Source organism: Sciurus carolinensis, chromosome 4, assembly GCF_902686445.1.
Source record: "Sciurus carolinensis chromosome 4, mSciCar1.2, whole genome shotgun sequence".
Lineage (NCBI taxonomy): Eukaryota > Metazoa > Chordata > Mammalia > Rodentia > Sciuridae > Sciurus > Sciurus carolinensis.
Window position 1 is genome coordinate 71,195,036 of NC_062216.1, and position 13,152 is coordinate 71,208,187.

Sequence of the window (13,152 nt, forward strand, 5' to 3'; positions counted from 1 at the left end):
TTGCTCTCAGTTTTAGCCATTAAAAAACTCAAGACTCTGCAGCATGATGGTTGGTTTAATTTTCCTCTTCACTTTGCTTCCATGATTTCTGAATGGTTACAGCCATTTCTTATAATCTCCCTGTGTCGTCATACAGACAAGAAGAATGAATTTAGCTTTTGCAATGTTTAAAGAATAGTAATGGTTAATTATTGTTGAACTTAGAACTGTGCTCAGTGCTGTAATTGTGAGCTTTTGAATCCTCACAGTACTCCATGGCTTCATCCCATTTTGCAGATAAGGCAGCTGAGGTTTCCACAGATTTTTCTACGTTGCACCTAAGATCACCTGAGAAATCATGTATTTTAATTGTTTGTCTAATGTATGATCTGTTCTCCCCCTTGTAATGTAAATTCCATGAGGGCAGGGCTTTTTGTGTATCCTTGCTTCACTGCTACATCTCCTGCCCCTGGAATACTTCATGACACACAGCAGTGCTGAATGACCAAGCAACTTGCCCAATATTACATGGCTAAGAAGTGGTGGCAAACTTAGTGTCACTCTTTACTGATTCTGGAATCCTGGTGGTTCTAACCACTATCTCACACTGACTTTGTTTATTTAAAAATAATTTCTCTTCTCCTTTTCCACCCCTCCCTACAGTGCCTCTACTAGCTGTAGTAAATGGCAGTACCCCTCTGCATGGTGGGCTCATCCTATTCTGCCTCTTTAGCACTGTCCTTAAATTTTCAGATATAGATCACGTGTTTAGTTCTCCAGTCAGAGATACAGAACATTGCCTCCTTAATTCATGAGTTTGGCTTTTCCTAGCTTAAGATTAAGACCGAAGAAATCTCATAGAACTGTTTGGGGCTGCTAGGATTTCCTCCATTCTTGCACTCAGATAGAGAGAAGTGGAAAAGATGATCCCTCAACTTTGGGGTCACATTGTTTTGACTTCCAGAAGTAATTATAACAAACAGAATTGTTTTCTGATTGTACAATAAGTATTATATATTCAATGTACAGAATTAGGAAAATGTTAAAAAGAAAACAGTTAACAGAAATTCCATCAACTTCATAGTTGTTCCATCAGCATCCTTCACAGTTCTTTTTCTTTCTTGTGTGTGTGTGTATACATATTTCCCTTTTTCAAAAAGGGACTCATCATCCTGTATAAATAAATTTTACCTGGCATTTTCCACATAATATTGCATTGTGTGTGTTTCCCCATGCATTTAAATATTCTTGTATAAGGTGCTATCCCCATAATATTCCATCCTGTCCCACAGTTTAACCTTTTCATTACTGAGGCACATTTTCTTTTTGGTCACAGTTTTTATATTGCAGTTACCATCCTTGACGTATTCTTTTATATATACATATATGGTTATCCTCTTAAAAGGGACTTCTAGAAGTTAGCTTTCTGGGATTAAGAATGTCAGCATTTTAAAGAAACGTGGTGATTCCCAAAAGCTTCCACATTGTGGAGTGGGAGAACCTGAGTTACAGGTTATCACAGGACAGCAGGGAGACTCCAGGCGCCCCTACCTGGGGCAGCCCAGTGAAGAATGCTGTTCATTATGGGAAAGGCCATCAACACCCCCACCCCCATGCTCTGTTATCTTTTGTTGTTGTTCCATCTTGATCTTTGAGGTTTATGTGCTTTCTTGATCTAATTTTGTGATTATTCTCCTCCTGTCTTCTTCCCTCACCATCCCCAACCTTGCAGCTAAGTGCGCATTTTACACGGAAAGAACTTGGGGCAGGAGCCAGGCTGCCTGACCTTCAAATACGTCTGGATCACTTACTAGAGGGTGCCTGTGAGGAGGATGCTTATGCATCTGTCATCCTCAATTTCCCCATCTGTAAAGTGGGGGTTGTAGCATAACTGCCTTACAGGATTGCATGAGGATTAAATGATTATACATAGATCAGTGAGGCACATAGGAAACATTTAATAAATGATGGTTTATTAAAGTTTTAAAGAATAAATTAAAAACAGATGATGAGTATTAGTACTATACACATTCACATTGTTTTGTCTTCTAAAGTCTCTTGCAAGTGTGTTTGGCCCTATGGTGTGCGTGTAATTTCCTGTCAACGTTTTTTCCAGCCCCCGATACCCACTTTCTTCCCTTTGGGGTTTTCCTGTCCTTCTCTCTCCCTTTCTCTGGGAAGCTGGCTGTTGTACAGAGTGTGTGCTTTTCTCTGGCTTCCAGATCTGCCCACATGTGCTCGCTTCTCTTTCCCACCCCTCTTGGACTCTCTCCCCTTATCAGTTTATTTGTTCCATTTAGGAAGAACTGGAGCCTGGCCGGCAGCTTTTCCCGTTGGCTTTATCTGTGTGCTGCATTGTAAAACTGTTCTCTCTGTTACTTAGAAATCTCTTTGATCCATGTTTAGCTGTATTTGTTCTCCTAGCAGATGTTTTGGGTGGTTAGAGGATTTCCTTCTCCCATTTGCCTAGTCTCATGCCCACTTGTTTGGGATCTCTTCCCCAGCTGACCACTGACCAGGGCCATCTGTCAAGAATGTCTCCAGGCCCAACAGCATCAGGAGCAGTCTGGCAACCAAGACTTTTTGAAATGGCTTACTTAGAGGAAGGGGAGGAAGATGTTGGAGAACCCTGCAGGGTACAGTTGAAGTTTCCTAGACAGATCCCAGGAGCTCTTCTGCTCCAAGGTAAACAGGATTTAGCTTGTACTTTGCAACATGTTAACAAAAACTCAGCCTTGCATGGTGTATTGCAGGCCATAGAGGGAGGCCCTAAGCAATTTCAGAAAGCTGGGAGGACCTTTGGGAGTTAGGATGTGGATGAGATTCTTGGGGCTACCATAACAGGGTACCATGAGTAGGGTGACTTAAGGCAATAGGGATTTATTGTTCTGGAGACCAGGAGTCCAAAATCAAGGTGTGGACAGGGTCATGTTCAGTGTGAAGTCACTCAGGAAGCAGTTGCCCCTGCCGTTCTGGTGGTGTCTGGTAGACCCTGTAGATCCAGTCCTGATGTCCTCTATCTTCACGTGGCCTATTTTGTATGTCTTCACGTGCTCTTCCCCCTATGCCAGTCTGCCCCTGCGTTTATAAGAACACCCATCTTATTGGATTGAGGCCCACCCTAAGGCCTTCGCTTTAACCTTATTTCCTCATAAGTGGCAGTCTAAGGCACTGGGGGCTAAGACTCCAGAAGATCTATTTTGGGGAACACAATTCAATGCATAACATGAAGGAAAGACACTGAGGATCTATAGCCCATGAAGTGCAGGTGTAAATATGCAGGAGGAAGAGGCGTGGCAGGAGCCCCTGTAGAGCAGGATTTATCTACCCCAGCAACAGCAATGCCCAGAGAGTAAGGTGTCTCGCCTTCCTTGGCTGAGTTCAACCTTTTAAACTTCTAACCCCGCTCCTGGTGTTCTCTCCTAGCAATTCAGGAGCTTGAGAGCCACGAAGAAAAAGCAGAGCAGTCTGCTGGCAAAGAATAAAGGGTGTTGGGAAGCAAAGGGTCGAAGTAAGTATGGAAGGAATGGAGAGAGCAGGAAGAAGTACTGAGCGGAGCAGCAGATTGGGGGAAGGGTTCGAGGTTCTCTGCAGCTTCAAGTTCTCATCTCAGCCCTGCCTCTGGGCTGCCTGTCTTAGGTCTAGGCTCTTAAATCGCTCTAGACCGCTTTTTCTCCATGGGGGAGATTGGGAGGTAGATGGTGCTCTCTAGGATTCCCTTCCTGGACAGAACAGAATTCTCAGTTGGAGCCTAATGTGTGGAGCAAATGGGAGCCCTGGCCAGGCCCCCTGCAGAGAGCACAGCCCCTCCTTCCTGTGGAAATATCTTCAAACTGGGACGGAGGTTGCCCTGCCCATGGGGGTTACACAGCACGCATCCGGCGCCTGCTAGTGCTTCTTTAAACTGCCCCCACTGCTCCCCTTCAAGCTCCTGTCTCTCCCCACATGGGAGCCTGCTACTCCTTTTCGTGACTCCCATTACTCTTTGACTGCACACATCTGTCTTCGATCGCTGTCAGCTCTAAGAGGCTATGCCAAGCTTCTTGAACGCAGCCCCAGACTGCCTGGGTAATATACTGTGTGTCAGCTGTGAGGTGAGAGAAACATGCCTTCAAGTCAGGCCTGGGGACAGAAGTACCCAGTCTGGACCCTGCTTAGACTCTGGGAGGGCTGCCCTTCATAGTATAAAAGGATCTTTGCTGCCAGGTCACCTGTCTGCCCTACCACAGTATCATAGACATGCACCTAGACTTGCATTTTGCAAGCTTGCTGTCAGTCTCTGAAACACACACACACACACACACACACACACACACACATACACACATACACACCCTCTATTTGATGTGCCTCCAACCCTGTCCATGCCATCTGATTTAGCCTACCTATACCCTTGGAGTGAGAGGCAAAGTCTCGTCGTACCCTGTTTGTACAGATGATGAGGAAAGGGGGGTAGGCGTGGCTCAGTAAAGTTATTGTCTTGCTCAGAGTACTCAGCAGCTACACTGGGAACATTCTGTTGATTCGTAGATGCTGACTTGCAAATAAGTTGACTTTGTCCACCTTTTGACTGAATCCTCTTTTGTGGTTGACAGGGACTGAGAGATTGTGAAGGATATGCTAGAAGAAGGGTCAGGAATAAGGATTAGGGTTTAGAATCAGGGAGTCCACAGGGTCTAGGAGAGCAGGACCAACTCTGGCAAGCTGGAAGTAATGAAGCCCACCCTCTCCCCCAGACTGGATAGACCTTATTGCTGTGTGAACCTGGAGGATACCCAAGGGGTGTGTCCTCCTGAGGAGAGGCAAGTGTTCTGTGTCCATGATTTCTTTCTCCAAGTGCCCTGGGAATTGTGCAGTCAGTAACAAAACTTTGGTCATCAACTAGAATTGAATTTTCCTTAGGAGTAACACTGGTCATTTAAGATGGGACTGCTCTTAGTGGTGCAGAATGTACTGCCAGCTTTAAATACCAGGAGCATCAGCTCTCTTCAGTCACCATGACAACCAGAAACACCTGCACACACTTCCGAATGCCTTGAGTCAAACAATACCAATCTGTTTGAAGATCATAGAGGTCAGCATCAATTGATGAATGAAAAATTGAAAGAAGAGTAGCCTACCTGTTTGATTTTGCCATGTCCTTGAGCTTCATTTTCTCACCCTCAAAACTGACTGAACACCAGAAGCTGTGCATTCTTCTGCCCTGGGTGGAACTTCACCACCGTTATTTACTCATCCCCTGCTTGGAGTCAACTGCACCTAATCATTTGAGGCAGGGCTGAAACTGGCTTCTTACAGGATAGAAGTGATTTGCATTCTGAGTGCATCCCTGGCTATGGGCTCTAGGGGCCCATAGCCACCTCCCCTCTTCCCCTGGCAAGGTTCCTGGGGTCCAGGCTCTGGCATGAATCTGCCGAGTATCTGACTGTTGGAGGGGAGGTTTGTGTAAGATTCCCTTCCTGTAGCTCTGTGTATGTGAGATGACAAGGACCAGATTCAGTGTCTGAGCTCTAATATTTGCCAAGACTTTTACCAGGTTTCCTGGAATAGACAGGGAAACAGAGTGAGCTCCCTCAGGTCAAGTGATTGGAGCTTGAGTTGACCCAATGTCCCTAAATGACTGCTCTGTTATCAGCACAAAGGTGCTGCATGCAGCCCTCAGTAACAGGTCCAGGAGGGCTGACTGAAGAAGGAGAGACTGCAGAGTAACCTTCCATCTCCACTACCCATCCACAGGGCAGTGGAGCTGAGGCAGTCTGTGCCTGGTTTTGCTCATTGACAAGAGGGGCAAAATAATCGTCTCCATCCTTTTCTTAAACAGGTATAGAATGAGAACAAAGGAGCAATCTCTGCAGTGTTTTGAAATTTAGAAGAATCAGCAACTGTATAATTCCTGGCATTTTAGGAGCTGAGACACACATGGTCAGAAGTTAGATGTTAGCCTAATGCTGTCATTGTGAGGAAGTCCAGGGGACTTGTTGTGGTGCCCCTGACGTTCCTCTGTGCCTCTGCCTGTTGGGGCTCCCTCCATCACAGCTCCCACCTTGATGCTTCTCCTCTTGATGCTTCTCCTCTTTGCAGCAAGACTTCTTTCATGGAGACTCAATTTCCACTTTTCCTGTTTGATGCTGAAACCTGCTGAAATCTGCCTTCCACCATCGACACAGTGCGGACCCTTCTCTAGCCTCATCCTGTCCTTTGGGCTTGTCCTTTCTAGGATGTCTTATTTCTCAAGATTCTTTCTCTTCTTGGGATAGTTCCACCATCCTGGTTTTCCTGCTACTCTGCACTGTTTCTTCCCACTTGACCTAGATGACTTTCTCCTTTATATGACCTGGGTTCCCTTCTGTATATGCTCATGGCCAATTTCCAAGCTTCCATGCAGTGTCTTATGTCTATATGAGGCGGGCTTCTAAGACCACATGTACTTTCAGTTCAGCTACACACTCACCTATCCAGCTGCCCCATAGATCCTCCTACCAAGTGAAAAACTCAGGGTGCCCCAAACAGAACAGGGGCTCTCTTTGTGTCCCAAACCTTTCCATCTCCAGTGGATCACCTCCATTTTTTCCCATCTTAATAAGTGGAACCACCTGGTCTGGTCCTGTATGTGTTCCAGTCAGAAGCTTGGGAGTCGTCCTCAACTGGTCTCTTTCTCATTCTCCATAATCAGGCAACCCCCAAATCCTTAAACCCTAATCTCCAAGATACCTCCTGAGTTTGTCCAGGTGTCCCCATCGCCTAATCAAAACCACCTTTATCTCTTATCATTCTCCACATTTTGCAGAACTAATTGGATCATTTTCTACTTGAAATCTTACAGTGCCTCTTCAGTATCTTTTGGTCCTTAACATGAGTTTCAAGACTATTCATGATCTCCTCCTTCCCCTTCCTCCCTCCCTCCCCCCACTCCCCTTCAACTATACTGAACTGGATTGTTTCCAGAATACACAGTGCTCCTTCTTGCCTCAGAGCCTAAGCACACATTTGTTCCCACTACCTGGCCATTCCTTCTATCTGCCCCCAGGCTTCTTTTGCTGACTCTTATCTGCTTCAGCTGGCATTTTGACCATCCCGTCTTGTGCTACGACCCCCTGCCACATGCTCCGGTGGCATGCTGCTGCCTCCCTAACACCCTGCATTTGTTACTGTCACAACTGCTTCAACACCCTTCTCACTTGATGCTGGACTTCTTGCGGGCAGGAAGAATTCCCTCTTGTCCGCAGCAGGATTCCTAACCACACCCAGCAGTGGTGCCTGGCTCACTGTAAATTGTCAATAAATAATTGTTGAATGAATGGATCAGTGAATGAAAGGTGTTTTTCTAGCAGACACCTGGAATAAGATAAAAGACCAGGGCTAGGATTAAGGAAAAACCTTCCCCAGGGTGGCATTATGAATTCCCAGAACAAGTGACTAACCTTCCTATGCTTTGGCAAACATTTATTCCATGCTACACAGCCAGGCAAGAAGTTGAATGAGGTTTAATCCCTTCCCACAAGGAGCTTATTCCTTCTTTGAAAGTCCTTTAAACAAATTCTGAAATGATTTTGGCAGGTAGACAAATTAGTCCTTGTTTCTCTGTGACTGACGATGTTGAAAAAGGGGACCCCCCCCACACGCACACACCCATGCACACGTATACACACTGACAGAATCCATGCTCACCCATGGTGACACGCCCCAGCCCTGCTATTTTACAAGACAGCCACCCAACTCTTCTGTTGGGGTTCTTGGCATGCCATGGAAAATCCTATTAGCAGAAGGTCTGGGAGGCAAATTCAACTCTGATGATGAAATTTGTAGATTCTCCTCTATTCACTGACTGGATTTCCTTTATGTCCTCATTTCTCAATTAATGAGCACCACTCTGGCACTCTCCTTCCTTCTAAAGTTGACACCAAACTTGGCTCCCCAGAAAGTGTTTTTTCTGTGCTTAGAGTTCATCTTCTCTTCCTAATCTGAATCTCCAGTGGGATGAGGTCAGAGGATGGAGGCTGGCCACACCCCTACTCCTTGACCCTGATAAAGTTTCCTGGAAACCCCTAAGCCCAGAGGAGTCAGTTCATGGTGAAGGAGTGTCTCAGAAGAGACCTTGGGAAGCTCAAGGTTCAGGGCCTGTCTCCAGGTCCCCAGTTCAGGACACATCTGTCCTTCACTCTCAAAGATGTTGCTGTTCCACCCCTGCTATGGTGACACACTGCACTGCCTCTCCTTCACACTCCTGCAAAATGCTATTTCCTGAATTTTATAAGTGATTCCATCGTCTTCTGGGCTGTTTCTGTATTTGTTATCTTTAGGGAAGAACTTGCGTGTTGGATCATTGCCTGGCTGTGAAATTTCATTTCCATTTCTTTACACCTGCAGTTGCAATAAGAGAGAGGAAAGACCAGGGCTCAGCACACGTCCCCGTCCCAGGCCCAGTTATCGAGGTGCTTGGGCTGTGGTTTCCCAGGGGTCTGTGGCCCCACAGCAGCTTTCATCACAGGCATTTGAGGGCTGCATTTCTTCAGCAGCCTTTTCTTTTGGGGTCTCTGGCCTCCTATTCCTCCTTCTCCTCAGGCCCATGAGGTCTGTGCACTTGATGCATGCCTTTAAGTCTGACATTTAAAAAAAATGCTTGATTAGCTATTCCATATGCACATTCTAATTTGCAATATGTCCTAAAGGGCCAGCATAGACTCTTGCCATTTCCTTTTTCCTGAACCCACTTCATCATCCTTCCCACCCTGGGACCTCACAGAGGCAGAACTAGTTCCATTTCATTCTTTTACCCCCACAAAGCCAGTCATCCAAGGGATCCCTCCTTTTTCCTGTGCTCCTTTCTAGCTATTGCTTGGCATATAGTAAATGCACATTTAACAGTGATTGCCTTCCCAGGGACAACAACAAAAAAATGGCTAGGTCACTAACAGGCCCCTCCTACCCTAGATTTAATCTCATTGTTCACAATACACTGGATCAGAACCAGCAGCTCTGTAGGAGTGCATTTCTTTGCCTCAATACCAGGCCCCAGAGAGCATTTGATTCCTTGGCAGAGAGGTATAGGCTTAATTAATTTTTCTCTTTTCTTCTTTGAACCTCTTGGAACACACACACACGTACTCACATTCATACACAATTGGGTGTACAAGAATTTTAATGGCAGGTGGTGTTAGCAGTTCTTTTCCTCCTGATACAGACCAGGGTTTTTCCATCTGGACTTTCTAGCAAGACCTAGGAATATTGACTTTCTAACCACTTGGATTTGGGTGGAGCGAGCAGAATGGGAATCGGGGAGAAGGTTCAGGGGGGAAATCTGCTTATGTATAAATCACATGTGAAGGGGGTTTTGAAGTCATTATTGTTTCAGGATGTGTGAACTGTAATTATTTTTTAAGGTCTTGATTTGCCCAATGAGTATTTCCCAGGGTTGCTGCTCCAAGCATGACGTCTTTGCTGTCAGGGGGTCCAGCCTGGTCTGATACACGTTTAATCACTTTAAAGGGGGCCCAGAGTAGGATCTGGTTTCTCCAGGCTCTCAGTCCTGCATGTGGTCAGTCCTGCATGTAGCATGACATCCAAATGACTTCAATGATTCAGACAGTAGAGTTGAAATGAAGAAGAGACGTTTACCCTCTCTCCACGAGGCAGTAAATTATTTTTGGACTGCATTGGGCTATTGGTCATTAAACTTGCTTTTTGCAATCCTCAGCTTCCTGCTCAAAGCAAGCAGCACTGTTTTGCTTGAGCTCTGAAAGTGACATCTTGGCTGCCTTTTCTCTTCCTCTTAACCCTCTAGTCTAGTCCCGTCTCCACCGCCCACCTCCCGTGACCCTGCACACCCTATTCCCCTTCACTCCACTCTCCATCGTCCATCAACTGCAGCCTGTGGTCAGTAATGATCATTCCAGGGAATGGTTTTCAGTTATCACATAAAGTATGTCCCCTCTGAGTTGTGAGAATATTTTTCATCTCTGAAGGAACTTTCTGGTTAATGAGGAAGGTTAATCTAGGGCAGCCTACACAAAGAAGCCCTTAGAAGGGAACTCTGTGCCCATAAGCCACGCTGATCCAAGACTTATTTGGGGAGGAGGGCTAGACATTTAAAGAGAAATGTGAAGAACTCGGAAGACGTGGGGAATGAAAATCAAGAGACTGTTGAACATATTTGGAGGGTAATGTGTATGGGGAAATTTTTAAAGAGACATAGTAGAAAATTGGATCTGTGATAAAGCAGTTTGCAACAGGGCAGCCCTGTTCACAGGATTGACATGTAAATGCAGCATTTATCCCATTTCCACTCTTTTGCCCATAGCAGACATCACAATCGTAGCACTCTGACACATCTTCGTGCATAGCAGACATCACTAATCAATCACTACTTCAAATCTCAGAGCTTCAAATCTTTTAATGCTTAACACAGATCCCTAGGTTGCCATATATCAATCAATTTGCTTTGGAACTTGGACTGAAACCCATTTGCCACCTCTAGTTTAATGGAAGGAACACTGGGTTTAGAGTTAGAATACCCAAATTCAAGTCACTAATTTTAATAATGACCATTGAACCTATGTTTGCTCCTCTACAATAAAACAACACTTACCCTAGAAGCCTGAGGTAAGAGTTAAGTAAGATAATATATAATATGTAAGAAAATGTATGTGATGGTGCCTAGAACTGCCCCTGGCATGTTGTACCCACTCAGCAAATAATAGCAAAATATGAATCCAAAGTGCCATAGGCCCATCATGCCAATGCCTCCCACCCCACAGGTAGAACATGAGCCCACAGGTAGATCGTGAGCCTTTCACCCTCGCTTCTTTTAATGTCCTAAGTGAAGACAGATGGAGAACAGCTGGGCCCTCTAATTCTCTCTCACTTTAACTTTACATTCTTAAGACTTATTTAAATCTTTTTCCTGAACTAATATAAATGCTCCCTTGTTACCCTGGGAGGGCAGTGTTAACACCCACATGTTATGACGTGATTGCTGGTCTTTAGGTGCACAGCACGGGTGTTCATGCAGAGCCGTGTGCTACACCAGGCTGCTTTAGCACTCTGGCTGTCCAGAGCATCTTCACTGTGACAGAGGAGAACAATTGCTGGATTGTTTTTTCAACTCATTTTCATAATGTGTCTCTTGGCAGAGACAATAGAGAACTGTGTGAGTGGAAGGACAGGCTTCTTTGGAAGAGTTTCCATTGTTCTTCATTTTGGTCCAATATCTAAAGAGTGGAGAGTGGTCTGCTGGGCATCTCCAGGGTGGTGGATTGGCACTGGACCCTGGAAAGAGGGAAGAGGTATTTTCAGAACTGTAACCCCAGGGAACATTCCTTGAACAATCAAAATTATTGCAATCATAAATTCACACAGCCTGAGATACAGTGATTTCAAAAGGCCTTTCTCAGGTTAAATATATAGTACACTTCACCCTGAAAATCAGCTCTCTTTCTGTCCTACTGTTTTGTACAAAAAGGAGCAAAGTGAATAGACCTCTTCCATGTGTCTTCAAATTCTGAGTTTGCCTTGTTCATCCTTAAATCTAAGGTAATCCAGCGGGTATCATCTCCTTCCCTCTGGAGTGAAAGAGGCAGGACCCAGATGATGGCATCGGATTGAGAGGTGGTTTAAATAAATATATGCATATCAGTCACCTAAGTGTGCTGGATGATGGGGGTATATTGATAGGTGCCCTTATGCAGCTTAGAAACAGTCTTGAGGTAGAAACAGATTAAGGACAAGGCAAAATAGAAGAGCTACAAAAGAGATCATCAGGATGCTTGGGAGTGGGGAGGCAGATGACAAAGGTAGCATTTGTAGCTCTGGAGCTTGGCCTTACCGCAGGCTATAGATGAATAGGCAGAGATGGTTGAGGTTGCCGGTAGGGGAGTGAGAGACAGAAGAAATCATGAGAGGGAGAAGGAGCCCTGAAAAGTGTGGACTGTTATGAAGGTGGGTTTATATAAAGGACATGGCCTAAAGTAAAGGACTTTTCCTCATGTTGGATTTTTAGAGGAGGAATTCCGCTACTTAAAAGCACTAGAAAGATTTTGCTGTGGTCTCTTGGCAGGTCTGCAGAATGCTTGGATAACCGCACAGGTGGTTCAGTCTCCTTCCTGTTATGTCACACTATTGGAATGCTTTACTGTGTGACTTTAGTCAAGCAGCTGCCTATCTCTGTGCTTCAGTTTTCTCTCTGAGAAATTAGAAGGTTGAATTAACCCATTGTATGCCTATAATTTTGTGATAACAATGAAAAGGTGATAGACGCATACTTTTAAAAATACTTAATTTGTATGCTCTTTGAAAAGGGACTGGGGAAAGGGTGCTATGCCGATTCTGGGTTTGACCTAAACTATGCTCTTTCTGCTTTTCTGCTAGAATAGTCCAGCATTCTTGGCATATAACTCCTTGCCGTGGGGTTCAGATGGACAGTACAGCTGCTCCTCCCCAGGTAGGAGGCCCCAACAGATACTCTATTGCAGGAACACCAACTTGGAATCTCAGCTTAGTTGGGCAGCAACATTTTGACCTGTTTCTGGATGAAGCACCAGTGCTGGGATTGTGTAGGAGAGAGATTCCTGCCAATCTCAAGACAGGCATGGAGCATTGGCTCCAGATCTGATTTTTACTAGATTCATTGGAAGATTATTTCAGATTATAAATTCCTGAGCCCCATTCCTTAAAATGGTGAATCAGTGAGGCTGGGTGTCATTGAGAATCTGTAATGTTAACCTCTCCAGGAGACTATAGGTGCAGGGACTGAGATGAAGAAAAGAAGCTCTGATCTAAAGCTCAGATCTGAAGAAGAGTTTCTGTTGTCACTACTCAAAATGACCACATTCTAGCTTACTTCCATTTTTATGAGCTTATATGAATTCATTATTATATGACTAAATTATTATTATATGAATTTATTGAGTGTCCTATGTGTTAAATATAGGTGTCTAAATTCCAGGATGAGAGAGAAGATGGAGAATATAAGCTAGACCTTGTCAAGATCTTTACTTCCAAGCACCTAGAACATTTAGAGCCTCATTAGGATGGCAAGTCATCCACGTGTGACATGAAGTAATCATTTCCATCCTCATGACTCTCTTTAGCTCATTCAAGACACATTTCATCACTTGAGACTGAGAAGAGCCACTGAAGATGGATAGACCAAGGGTTGCTATCTTTATCCAGATGTGG

General features: G+C 44.8%; 1 protein-coding gene across 2 annotated transcripts in view; it reads left to right on the plus strand.

Annotated features, from left to right (window-relative positions):
• Ntf3 (neurotrophin 3) overlaps window positions 1-13,152 on the plus strand; it is a 62,608-nt gene that overhangs the window by 20,669 nt on the left and 28,787 nt on the right. Inside the window, exons 1-2 of one of the 2 annotated variants that reach the window (XM_047550503.1) lie at window positions 2,595-2,664; window positions 3,406-3,490. The exons of the other annotated variant lie outside the window; for it this stretch is intronic. The gene's annotated coding sequence lies outside the window, so the exon portion shown is untranslated. Of the gene's footprint in view, window positions 1-2,594; window positions 2,665-3,405; window positions 3,491-13,152 lie in introns of those variants that run through there. 2 annotated transcript variants of the gene reach the window in all.